Genomic DNA, 13,221 nt, shown 5'->3' with positions numbered 1-13,221 from the left:
GGAATCAGAGCTGGGGAATCAGAGGTGGGGAATCAAAGTTGGGGAATCAGAGGCGGGGACTTAGATATGGGGAAACAGAGGCGGGGAATCAGAGGCGGGGAAACAGAGGCGGGGAATCAGATATGGGGAATCAGAGGTGGGGAATCAGAGGCAGGGAATTAGATTTGCGGAATCAGAGATGGGGAATCAGAGGTGGGGAATCAGAGGCGGGGAAACAGAGGCGGGGAATCAGATATGGGGTATCAGAGGTGGGGAATCAGAGGTTGTGAATCAGAGATGGGGAATCAGAGGCGGGGAAACAGAGGCCGGTAATCAGACGCGGGGAATCAGAGGCGGGGAATCAGAGCTGGGAAATTAGAGGCAGGGAATCAGAGTTGGGGATTCAGAGGCGGGGAATCAGATATGGGGAAACAGAGGCGGGGAATCAGAGGCGGGGAAACAGAGGCGGGGAATCAGATATGGGGAATCAGAGGTGGGGAATCAGAGGTTGGGAATCAGAGGCTGGGATTCAGAGGCGGGAAATCAGAGCTGGGGAATCAGAGGTGGGGAATCAAAGTTGGGGAATCAGAGGCGGGGACTTAGATATGGGGAAACAGAGGCGGGGAATCAGAGGCGGGGAAACAGAGGCGGGGAATCAGATATGGGGAATCAGAGGTGGGGAATCAGAGGCAGGGAATTAGATTTGCGGAATCAGAGATGGGGAATCAGAAGCAGGGAATCAGAGGCCGGGAATCAGAGGCCAGAATCAGATGCCGGGAATAAGAGGCCGGGAATCAGAGGTGGGGAATCAGAGTCCGGGAATCAGAGATGGGGAATCAGAGGCGGGGAATGAGATATGGGGAATCAGAGGCGGGGAATCAGAGGCGGGGAAACAGAGGCGAGGAATCAGAGATGGGGAATCAGATGCGGGGAATGAGATATGGGGAATCAGAGGCAGGGAATCAGAGTTGGGGATTCAGAGGCGGGGAATCAGATATGGGGAAACAGAGGCGGGGAATCAGATGCAGGCAAATAGAGGCGGGGATCAGATATGGGGAAACAGAGGCGGGGAATCAGAGGCAGGGAAACAGAGGCGGGGAATCAGATATGGGGAATCAGAGGTGGGGAATCAGAGGTTGGGAATCAGAGGCTGGGATTCAGAGGTGGGGAATCAGAGCTGGGGAATCAGAGGTGGGGAATCAAAGTTGGGGAATCAGAGGCGGGGACTTAGATATGGGGAAACAGAGGCGGGGAATCAGAGGCGGGGAAACAGAGGCGGGGAATCAGATATGGGGAATCAGAGGTGGGGAATCAGAGGCAGGGAATTAGATTTGCGGAATCAGAGATGGGGAATCAGAAGCAGGGAATCAGAGGCCGGGAATCAGAGGCCGGAATCAGATGCCGGGAATAAGAGGCCGGGAATCAGAGGTGGGGAATCAGAGTCCGGGAATCAGAGATGGGGAATCAGAGGCGGGGAATGAGATATGGGGAATCAGAGGCGGGGAATCAGAGGCGGGGAAACAGAGGCGAGGAATCAGATATGGGGAATCAGAGGTGGCGAATCAAAGGCGGTGAATCAGAGATGGGGAATCAGAGGTTGGGAATCAGAGGCAGGGAATCAGAGGCTTGGAATCAGATGCAGGGAATCAGATGCGGGGAATCAGAGGCGGGGAATCAGAGCTGGGGAATCAGATGCTGGGAATCAAAGTTGGGGAATCAGAGGCAGGGAATCAGATATGGGGAAACAGGGGTGGGGAATCAGAGGCGGGGAATCAGATATGGGGAATCAGAGGCGGGGAATTAGAGTTGGGGAATCAGAGGCGGGGAATCAGAGGCGGGGAAACAGAGGCGGGGAATCAAATACGGGGAATCAGAGGTGGGGAATCAGAGGTTGGGAATCAGAGGCAGGGAATCAGATGTGCGGAATCGGAGATGGGGAATCAGAGGCAGGGAATCAGAGGCGGGGAATCAGAGGCGGGGAACCAGAGGCCGGGAATAAGATATGGGGAAACAGAGGCGGGGAATCAGAGGCGGGGAAACAGAGGCTGGGAATCAGATATGGGGAATCAGAGGTGGGGAATCAGAGGTTGGGAATCAGAGGCAGGGAATAAGAGGCTTGGAATCAGATGCAGGGAATCAGATGCGGGGAATCAGAGGCGGGGAATCAGAGCTGGGGAATCAGAGGTGGGGAATTAGAGTTGGGGAATCAGAGGCGGGGACTTAGATATTGGGAAACAGAGGCGGGGAATCAGAGGCGGGGAAACAGAGGCGGGGAATCAGATATGGGGAATCAGAGATGGGGAATCAGAGGCAGGGAATCAGATGTGCGGAATCAGAGATGGGGAATCAAAGGCAGGGAATCAGAATCAGAAGCAGGGAATCAGAGGTGGGGAATCAGAGTCCGGGAATCAGAGATGGGGATTCAGAGGCGGGGAATGAGATATGGGGAATCAGAGGCGGGGAATCAGAGGCGGGGAAACAGAGGCAGGGAATCAGATATGGGGAATCAGAGGTGGCGAATCAAAGGCGGTGAATCAGAGATGGGGAATCAGAGGCCGGGAATCAGAGGCAGGGAATCAAACACGGGGAATCAGAGGCGGGGAATCATAGCTGGCGAATCAGAGGCGGGGAATCAGAGCTGGGGAATCAGAGGCGGGGCTTCTGATATTGGGAATCAGAGGTGGGGAATCAGAGGCGGGGAAACAGAGGCGGGGAATCAGATATGGGGTATCAGAGGTGGGGAATCAGAGGTTGTGAATCAGAGATGGGGAATCAGAGGATGGGAATCAGAGGCTGGTAATCAGACGCGGGGAATCAGAGGCGGGGAATCAGAGCTGGGAAATTAGAGGCAGGGAATCAGAGTTGGGGATTCAGAGGCGGGGAATCAGATATGGGGAAACAGAGGCGGGGAATCAGATGCAGGCAAATAGAGGCGGGGATCAGATATGGGGAAACAGAGGCGGGGAACCAGAGGCGGGGAAACAGGCGGGGAATCAGATATGGGGAATCAGAGGTGGGGAATCAGAGGTTGGGAATCAGAGGCTGGGAATCAGAGGCGGGGAATCAGAGCTGGGGAATCAGAGGTGGGGAATCAAAGTTGGGGAATCAGAGGCGGGGACTTAGATATGGGGAAACAGAGGCGGGGAATCAGAGGCGGGGAAACAGAGGCGGGGAATCAGATATGGGGAATCAGAGGTGGGGAATCAGAGGCAGGGAATTAGATTTGCGGAATCAGAGATGGGGAATCAGAAGCAGGGAATCAGAGGCCTGGAATCAGAGGCCGGAATCAGATGCCGGGAATAAGAGGCCGGGAATCAGAGGTGGGGAATCAGAGTCCGGGAATCAGAGATGAGGAATCAGAGGCGGGGAATGAGATATGGGGAATCAGAGGCGGGGAATCAGAGGCGGGGAAACAGAGGCGAGGAATCAGATATGGGGAATCAGAGGTGGCGAATCAAAGGCGGTGAATCAGAGATGGGGAATCAGAGATGGGGAATCAGAGGCGGGGAATGAGATATGGGGAATCAGAGGCAGGGAATCAGAGTTGGGGATTCAGAGGCGGGGAATCAGATATGGGGAAACAGAGGCGGGGAATCAGATGCAGGCAAATAGAGGCGGGGATCAGATATGGGGAAACAGAGGCGGGGAATCAGAGGCAGGGAAACAGAGGCGGGGAATCAGATATGGGGAATCAGAGGTGGGGAATCAGAGGTTGGGAATCAGAGGCTGGGATTCAGAGGTGGGGATTCAGAGCTGGGGAATCAGAGGTGGGGAATCAAAGTTGGGGAATCAGAGGCGGGGACTTAGATATGGGGAAACAGAGGCGGGGAATCAGAGGCGGGGAAACAGAGGCGGGGAATCAGATATGGGGAATCAGAGGTGGGGAATCAGAGGCAGGGAATTAGTATTGCGGAATCAGAGATGGGGAATCAGAAGCAGGGAATCAGAGGCCGGGAATCAGAGGCCGGAATCAGATGCCGGGAATAAGAGGCCGGGAATCAGAGGTGGGGAATCAGAGTCCGGGAATCAGAGATGGGGAATCAGAGGCGGGGAATGAGATATGGGGAATCAGAGGCGGGGAATCAGAGGCGGGGAAACAGAGGCGAGGAATCAGATATGGGGAATCAGAGGTGGCGAATCAAAGGCGGTGAATCAGAGATGGGGAATCAGAGGTTGGGAATCAGAGGCAGGGAATCAGAGGCTTGGAATCAGATGCAGGGAATCAGATGCGGGGAATCAGAGGTGGGGAATCAGAGCTGGGGAATCAGATGCTGGGAATCAAAGTTGGGGAATCAGAGGCAGGGAATCAGATATGGGGAAACAGGGGTGGGGAATCAGAGGCGGGGAATCAGATATGGGGAATCAGAGGCGGGGAATTAGAGTTGGGGAATCAGAGGCGGGGAATCAGAGGCGGGGAAACAGAGGCGGGGAATCAAACACGGGGAATCAGAGGTGGGGAATCAGAGGTTGGGAATCAGAGGCAGGGAATCAGAGGCGGGGAATCAGAGGCGGGGAATCAGAGGCAGGGAATCAGATGTGCGGAATCGGAGATGGGGAATCAGAGGCAGGGAATCAGAGGCGGGGAATCAGAGGCGGGGAACCAGAGGCCGGGAATCAGATATGGGGAAACAGAGGCGGGGAATCAGAGGCGGGGAAACAGAGGCTGGGAATCAGATATGGGGAATCAGAGGTGGGGAATCAGAGGTTGGGAATCAGAGGCAGGGAATAAGAGGCTTGGAATCAGATGCAGGGAATCAGATGCGGGGAATCAGAGGCGGGGAATCAGAGCTGGGGAATCAGAGGTGGGGAATTAGAGTTGGGGAATCAGAGGCGGGGACTTAGATATTGGGAAACAGAGGCGGGGAATCAGAGGCGGGGAAACAGAGGCGGGGAATCAGATATGGGGAATCAGAGATGGGGAATCAGAGGCAGGGAATCAGATGTGCGGAATCAGAGATGGGGAATCAAAGTCAGGGAATCAGAATCAGAAGCAGGGAATCAGAGGTGGGGAATCAGAGTCCGGGAATCAGAGATGGGGATTCAGAGGCGGGGAATGAGATATGGGGAATCAGAGGCGGGGAATCAGAGGCGGGGAAACAGAGGCAGGGAATCAGATATGGGGAATCAGAGGTGGCGAATCAAAGGCGGTGAATCAGAGATGGGGAATCAGAGGCCGGGAATCAGAGGCAGGGAATCAAACACGGGGAATCAGAGGCGGGGAATCATAGCTGGCGAATCAGAGGCGGGGAATCAGAGGTGGGGAATCAGAGGCGGGGAAACAGAGGCGGGGAATCAGATATGGGGTATCAGAGGTGGGGAATCAGAGGTTGTGAATCAGAGATGGGGAATCAGAGGATGGGAATCAGAGGCCGGTAATCAGACATGGGGAATCAGAGGCGGGGAATCAGAGCTGGGAAATTAGAGGCAGGGAATCAGAGTTGGGGATTCAGAGGCGGGGAATCAGATATGGGGAAACAGAGGCGGGGAATCAGATGCAGGCAAATAGAGGCGGGGATCAGATATGGGGAAACAGAGGCGGGGAATCAGAGGCGGGGAAACAGAGGCGGGGAATCAGATATGGGGAATCAGAGGTGGGGAATCAGAGGTTGGGAATCAGAGGCTGGGAATCAGAGGCGGGGAATCAGAGCTGGGGAATCAGAGGTGGGGAATCAAAGTTGGGGAATCAGAGGCGGGGACTTAGATATGGGGAAACAGAGGCGGGGAATCAGAGGCGGGGAAACAGAGGCGGGGAATCAGATATGGGGAATCAGAGGTGGGGAATCAGAGGCAGGGAATTAGATTTGCGGAATCAGAGATGGGGAATCAGAGGTGGGGAATCAGAGGCGGGGAAACAGAGGCGGGGAATCAGATATGGGGTATCAGAGGTGGGGAATCAGAGGTTGTGAATCAGAGATGGGGAATCAGAGGCGGGGAAACAGAGGCCGGTAATCAGACGCGGGGAATCAGAGGCGGGGAATCAGAGCTGGGAAATTAGAGGCAGGGAATCAGAGTTGGGGATTCAGAGGCGGGGAATCAGATATGGGGAAACAGAGGCGGGGAATCAGAGGCGGGGAAACAGAGGCGGGGAATCAGATATGGGGAATCAGAGGTGGGGAATCAGAGGTTGGGAATCAGAGGCTGGGATTCAGAGGCGGGAAATCAGAGCTGGGGAATCAGAGGTGGGGAATCAAAGTTGGGGAATCAGAGGCGGGGACTTAGATATGGGGAAACAGAGGCGGGGAATCAGAGGCGGGGAAACAGAGGCGGGGAATCAGATATGGGGAATCAGAGGTGGGGAATCAGAGGCAGGGAATTAGATTTGCGGAATCAGAGATGGGGAATCAGAAGCAGGGAATCAGAGGCCGGGAATCAGAGGCCAGAATCAGATGCCGGGAATAAGAGGCCGGGAATCAGAGGTGGGGAATCAGAGTCCGGGAATCAGAGATGGGGAATCAGAGGCGGGGAATGAGATATGGGGAATCAGAGGCGGGGAATCAGAGGCGGGGAAACAGAGGCGAGGAATCAGATATGGGGAATCAGAGGTGGCGAATCAAAGGCGGTGAATCAGAGATGGGGAATCAGAGATGGGGAATCAGATGCGGGGAATGAGATATGGGGAATCAGAGGCAGGGAATCAGAGTTGGGGATTCAGAGGCGGGGAATCAGATATGGGGAAACAGAGGCGGGGAATCAGATGCAGGCAAATAGAGGCGGGGATCAGATATGGGGAAACAGAGGCGGGGAATCAGAGGCAGGGAAACAGAGGCGGGGAATCAGATATGGGGAATCAGAGGTGGGGAATCAGAGGTTGGGAATCAGAGGCTGGGATTCAGAGGTGGGGAATCAGAGCTGGGGAATCAGAGGTGGGGAATCAAAGTTGGGGAATCAGAGGCGGGGACTTAGATATGGGGAAACAGAGGCGGGGAATCAGAGGCGGGGAAACAGAGGCGGGGAATCAGATATGGGGAATCAGAGGTGGGGAATCAGAGGCAGGGAATTAGATTTGCGGAATCAGAGATGGGGAATCAGAAGCAGGGAATCAGAGGCCGGGAATCAGAGGCCGGAATCAGATGCCGGGAATAAGAGGCCGGGAATCAGAGGTGGGGAATCAGAGTCCGGGAATCAGAGATGGGGAATCAGAGGCGGGGAATGAGATATGGGGAATCAGAGGCGGGGAATCAGAGGCGGGGAAACAGAGGCGAGGAATCAGATATGGGGAATCAGAGGTGGCGAATCAAAGGCGGTGAATCAGAGATGGGGAATCAGAGGTTGGGAATCAGAGGCAGGGAATCAGAGGCTTGGAATCAGATGCAGGGAATCAGATGCGGGGAATCAGAGGCGGGGAATCAGAGCTGGGGAATCAGATGCTGGGAATCAAAGTTGGGGAATCAGAGGCAGGGAATCAGATATGGGGAAACAGGGGTGGGGAATCAGAGGCGGGGAATCAGATATGGGGAATCAGAGGCGGGGAATTAGAGTTGGGGAATCAGAGGCGGGGAATCAGAGGCGGGGAAACAGAGGCGGGGAATCAAATACGGGGAATCAGAGGTGGGGAATCAGAGGTTGGGAATCAGAGGCAGGGAATCAGATGTGCGGAATCGGAGATGGGGAATCAGAGGCAGGGAATCAGAGGCGGGGAATCAGAGGCGGGGAACCAGAGGCCGGGAATAAGATATGGGGAAACAGAGGCGGGGAATCAGAGGCGGGGAAACAGAGGCTGGGAATCAGATATGGGGAATCAGAGGTGGGGAATCAGAGGTTGGGAATCAGAGGCAGGGAATAAGAGGCTTGGAATCAGATGCAGGGAATCAGATGCGGGGAATCAGAGGCGGGGAATCAGAGCTGGGGAATCAGAGGTGGGGAATTAGAGTTGGGGAATCAGAGGCGGGGACTTAGATATTGGGAAACAGAGGCGGGGAATCAGAGGCGGGGAAACAGAGGCGGGGAATCAGATATGGGGAATCAGAGATGGGGAATCAGAGGCAGGGAATCAGATGTGCGGAATCAGAGATGGGGAATCAAAGGCAGGGAATCAGAATCAGAAGCAGGGAATCAGAGGTGGGGAATCAGAGTCCGGGAATCAGAGATGGGGATTCAGAGGCGGGGAATGAGATATGGGGAATCAGAGGCGGGGAATCAGAGGCGGGGAAACAGAGGCAGGGAATCAGATATGGGGAATCAGAGGTGGCGAATCAAAGGCGGTGAATCAGAGATGGGGAATCAGAGGCCGGGAATCAGAGGCAGGGAATCAAACACGGGGAATCAGAGGCGGGGAATCATAGCTGGCGAATCAGAGGCGGGGAATCAGAGCTGGGGAATCAGAGGCGGGGCTTCTGATATTGGGAATCAGAGGTGGGGAATCAGAGGCGGGGAAACAGAGGCGGGGAATCAGATATGGGGTATCAGAGGTGGGGAATCAGAGGTTGTGAATCAGAGATGGGGAATCAGAGGATGGGAATCAGAGGCTGGTAATCAGACGCGGGGAATCAGAGGCGGGGAATCAGAGCTGGGAAATTAGAGGCAGGGAATCAGAGTTGGGGATTCAGAGGCGGGGAATCAGATATGGGGAAACAGAGGCGGGGAATCAGATGCAGGCAAATAGAGGCGGGGATCAGATATGGGGAAACAGAGGCGGGGAACCAGAGGCGGGGAAACAGGCGGGGAATCAGATATGGGGAATCAGAGGTGGGGAATCAGAGGTTGGGAATCAGAGGCTGGGAATCAGAGGCGGGGAATCAGAGCTGGGGAATCAGAGGTGGGGAATCAAAGTTGGGGAATCAGAGGCGGGGACTTAGATATGGGGAAACAGAGGCGGGGAATCAGAGGCGGGGAAACAGAGGCGGGGAATCAGATATGGGGAATCAGAGGTGGGGAATCAGAGGCAGGGAATTAGATTTGCGGAATCAGAGATGGGGAATCAGAAGCAGGGAATCAGAGGCCTGGAATCAGAGGCCGGAATCAGATGCCGGGAATAAGAGGCCGGGAATCAGAGGTGGGGAATCAGAGTCCGGGAATCAGAGATGAGGAATCAGAGGCGGGGAATGAGATATGGGGAATCAGAGGCGGGGAATCAGAGGCGGGGAAACAGAGGCGAGGAATCAGATATGGGGAATCAGAGGTGGCGAATCAAAGGCGGTGAATCAGAGATGGGGAATCAGAGATGGGGAATCAGAGGCGGGGAATGAGATATGGGGAATCAGAGGCAGGGAATCAGAGTTGGGGATTCAGAGGCGGGGAATCAGATATGGGGAAACAGAGGCGGGGAATCAGATGCAGGCAAATAGAGGCGGGGATCAGATATGGGGAAACAGAGGCGGGGAATCAGAGGCAGGGAAACAGAGGCGGGGAATCAGATATGGGGAATCAGAGGTGGGGAATCAGAGGTTGGGAATCAGAGGCTGGGATTCAGAGGTGGGGATTCAGAGCTGGGGAATCAGAGGTGGGGAATCAAAGTTGGGGAATCAGAGGCGGGGACTTAGATATGGGGAAACAGAGGCGGGGAATCAGAGGCGGGGAAACAGAGGCGGGGAATCAGATATGGGGAATCAGAGGTGGGGAATCAGAGGCAGGGAATTAGTATTGCGGAATCAGAGATGGGGAATCAGAAGCAGGGAATCAGAGGCCGGGAATCAGAGGCCGGAATCAGATGCCGGGAATAAGAGGCCGGGAATCAGAGGTGGGGAATCAGAGTCCGGGAATCAGAGATGGGGAATCAGAGGCGGGGAATGAGATATGGGGAATCAGAGGCGGGGAATCAGAGGCGGGGAAACAGAGGCGAGGAATCAGATATGGGGAATCAGAGGTGGCGAATCAAAGGCGGTGAATCAGAGATGGGGAATCAGAGGTTGGGAATCAGAGGCAGGGAATCAGAGGCTTGGAATCAGATGCAGGGAATCAGATGCGGGGAATCAGAGGTGGGGAATCAGAGCTGGGGAATCAGATGCTGGGAATCAAAGTTGGGGAATCAGAGGCAGGGAATCAGATATGGGGAAACAGGGGTGGGGAATCAGAGGCGGGGAATCAGATATGGGGAATCAGAGGCGGGGAATTAGAGTTGGGGAATCAGAGGCGGGGAATCAGAGGCGGGGAAACAGAGGCGGGGAATCAAACACGGGGAATCAGAGGTGGGGAATCAGAGGTTGGGAATCAGAGGCAGGGAATCAGAGGCGGGGAATCAGAGGCGGGGAATCAGAGGCAGGGAATCAGATGTGCGGAATCGGAGATGGGGAATCAGAGGCAGGGAATCAGAGGCGGGGAATCAGAGGAGGGGAACCAGAGGCCGGGAATCAGATATGGGGAAACAGAGGCGGGGAATCAGAGGCGGGGAAACAGAGGCTGGGAATCAGATATGGGGAATCAGAGGTGGGGAATCAGAGGTTGGGAATCAGAGGCAGGGAATAAGAGGCTTGGAATCAGATGCAGGGAATCAGATGCGGGGAATCAGAGGCGGGGAATCAGAGCTGGGGAATCAGAGGTGGGGAATTAGAGTTGGGGAATCAGAGTCGGGGACTTAGATATTGGGAAACAGAGGCGGGGAATCAGAGGCGGGGAAACAGAGGCGGGGAATCAGATATGGGGAATCAGAGATGGGGAATCAGAGGCAGGGAATCAGATGTGCGGAATCAGAGATGGGGAATCAAAGTCAGGGAATCAGAATCAGAAGCAGGGAATCAGAGGTGGGGAATCAGAGTCCGGGAATCAGAGATGGGGATTCAGAGGCGGGGAATGAGATATGGGGAATCAGAGGCGGGGAATCAGAGGCGGGGAAACAGAGGCAGGGAATCAGATATGGGGAATCAGAGGTGGCGAATCAAAGGCGGTGAATCAGAGATGGGGAATCAGAGGCCGGGAATCAGAGGCAGGGAATCAAACACGGGGAATCAGAGGCGGGGAATCATAGCTGGCGAATCAGAGGCGGGGAATCAGAGGTGGGGAATCAGAGGCGGGGCTTCAGATATTGGGAATCAGAGGTGGGGAATCAGAGGCGGGGAAACAGAGGCGGGGAATCAGATATGGGGTATCAGAGGTGGGGAATCAGAGGTTGTGAATCAGAGATGGGGAATCAGAGGATGGGAATCAGAGGCCGGTAATCAGACATGGGGAATCAGAGGCGGGGAATCAGAGCTGGGAAATTAGAGGCAGGGAATCAGAGTTGGGGATTCAGAGGCGGGGAATCAGATATGGGGAAAAAGAGGCGGGGAATCAGATGCAGGCAAATAGAGGCGGGGATCAGATATTGGGAAACAGAGGCGGGGAATCAGAGGCGGGGAAACAGGCGGGGAATCAGATATGGGGAATCAGAGGTGGGGAGTCAGAGGTTGGGAATCAGAGGCTGGGAATCAGAGGCGGGGAATCAGAGCTGGGGAATCAGAGGTGGGGAATCAAAGTTGGGGAATCAGAGGCGGGGACTTAGATATGGGGAAACAGAGGCGGGGAATCAGAGGTGGGGAATCAGAGGCAGGGAATTAGATTTGCGGAATCAGAGATGGGGAATCAGAGGTGGGGAATCAGAGGCGGGGAAACAGAGGCGGGGAATCAGATATGGGGTATCAGAGGTGGGGAATCAGAGGTTGTGAATCAGAGATGGGGAATCAGAGGCGGGGAAACAGAGGCCGGTAATCAGACGCGGGGAATCAGAGGCGGGGAATCAGAGTTGGGGATTCAGAGGCGGGGAATCAGATATGGGGAAACAGAGGCGGGGAATCAGATGCAGGCAAATAGAGCCGGGGATCAGATATGGGGAAACAGAGGCGGGGAATCAGAGGCGGGGAAACAGATGCGGGGAATCAGATATGGGGAATCAGAGGTGGGGAATCAGAGGTTGGGAATCAGAGGCTGGGATTCAGAGGCGGGGAATCAGAGCTGGGGAATCAGAGGTGGGGAATCAAAGTTGGGGAATCAGAGGCGGGGACTTAGATATGGGGAAACAGAGGCGGGGAATCAGAGGCGGGGAAACAGAGGCGGGGAATCAGATATGGGGAATCAGAGGTGGGGAATCAGAGGCAGGGAATTAGATTTGCGGAATCAGAGATGGGGAATCAGAAGCAGGGAATCAGAGGCCGGGAATCAGAGGCCGGAATCAGATGCCGGGAATAAGAGGCCGGGAATCACAGGTGGGGAATCAGAGTCCGGGAATCAGAGATGGGGAATCAGAGGTGGGGAATGAGATATGGGGAATCAGAGGCGGGGAATCAGAGGCGGGGAAACAGAGGCGAGGAATCAGATATGGGGAACAGAGGTGGCGAATCAAAGGCGGTGAATCAGAGATGGGGAATCAGAGGCGGGGAATCAGAGGCAGGGAATCAAACACGGGGAATCAGAGGCGGGGAATCAGAGCTGGGGAATCAGAGGCGGGGAATCAGAGTTGGGGAATCAGAGGCGGGGAATCAGAGCTGGGGAATCAGAGGTGGGGATCAGAGTCGGGGAATCAGAGGCAGGGAATCAGATGTGCGGAATCAGAGATGGGGAATCAGAGGTGGGGAATCAGAGGATGTGAATCTGAGATGGGGAATCAGAGGCGGGGAATCAGAGGCAAGAAATCAGACACGGGGTTTCAGAGGCTGGGAATCAGACGGGGGAATCAAAGGCGGGGAATCAGAGCTGGGGAATCAGAGGCAGGGAATCAGAGTTGGGGATTCAGAGGCGGGGAATCAGATATGGGGAAACAGAGGCGGGGAATCAGAGTCGGGCAAACAGAGGCGGGGAATTAGATATGGGGAATCAGAGGTGGGGAATCAGAGGTGGTGAATCAGAGATGGGGAATCACAGGCGGGGAATCAGAGGCAGGGAATAGAACGCGGGGAATCAGAGGCAGGATATCAGAGTTGGGGCATCAGAAGTTGGGAATTAGATATGGGGAAACAGAGGCGGGGAATAAGAGGCGGGGAAACAGAGGCGGGAAATCAGATATCGGGAATCAGAGGTGGGGAATCAGAGGCAGGGAATCAGATGTGCGGAATCAGAGATGGGGAATCAGAGGCAGGGAATCAGAATCAGAAGCGGGGAATCAGAGGCCGGGAAACAGACGTGGGGAATCAGATATGGGGAATCAGAGGTGGGGAATCAGAGGCAGGGAATTAGATTTGCGGAATCAGAGATGGGGAATCAGAAGCAGGGAATCAGAGGTCGGGAATCAGAGGCCGGAATCAGATGCCGGGAATAAGAGGCCGGGAATCAAAGGCGATGAATCAGAGATGGGGAATCAGAGGCGGGGAATCAGAGGCAGGGAATCAAACACGGGGA

The sequence above is a fragment of the Narcine bancroftii genome, chromosome 7 (assembly GCF_036971445.1).
Source record: "Narcine bancroftii isolate sNarBan1 chromosome 7, sNarBan1.hap1, whole genome shotgun sequence".
NCBI lineage: Eukaryota > Metazoa > Chordata > Chondrichthyes > Torpediniformes > Narcinidae > Narcine > Narcine bancroftii.
This window is presented reverse-complemented; position numbering follows the sequence as displayed.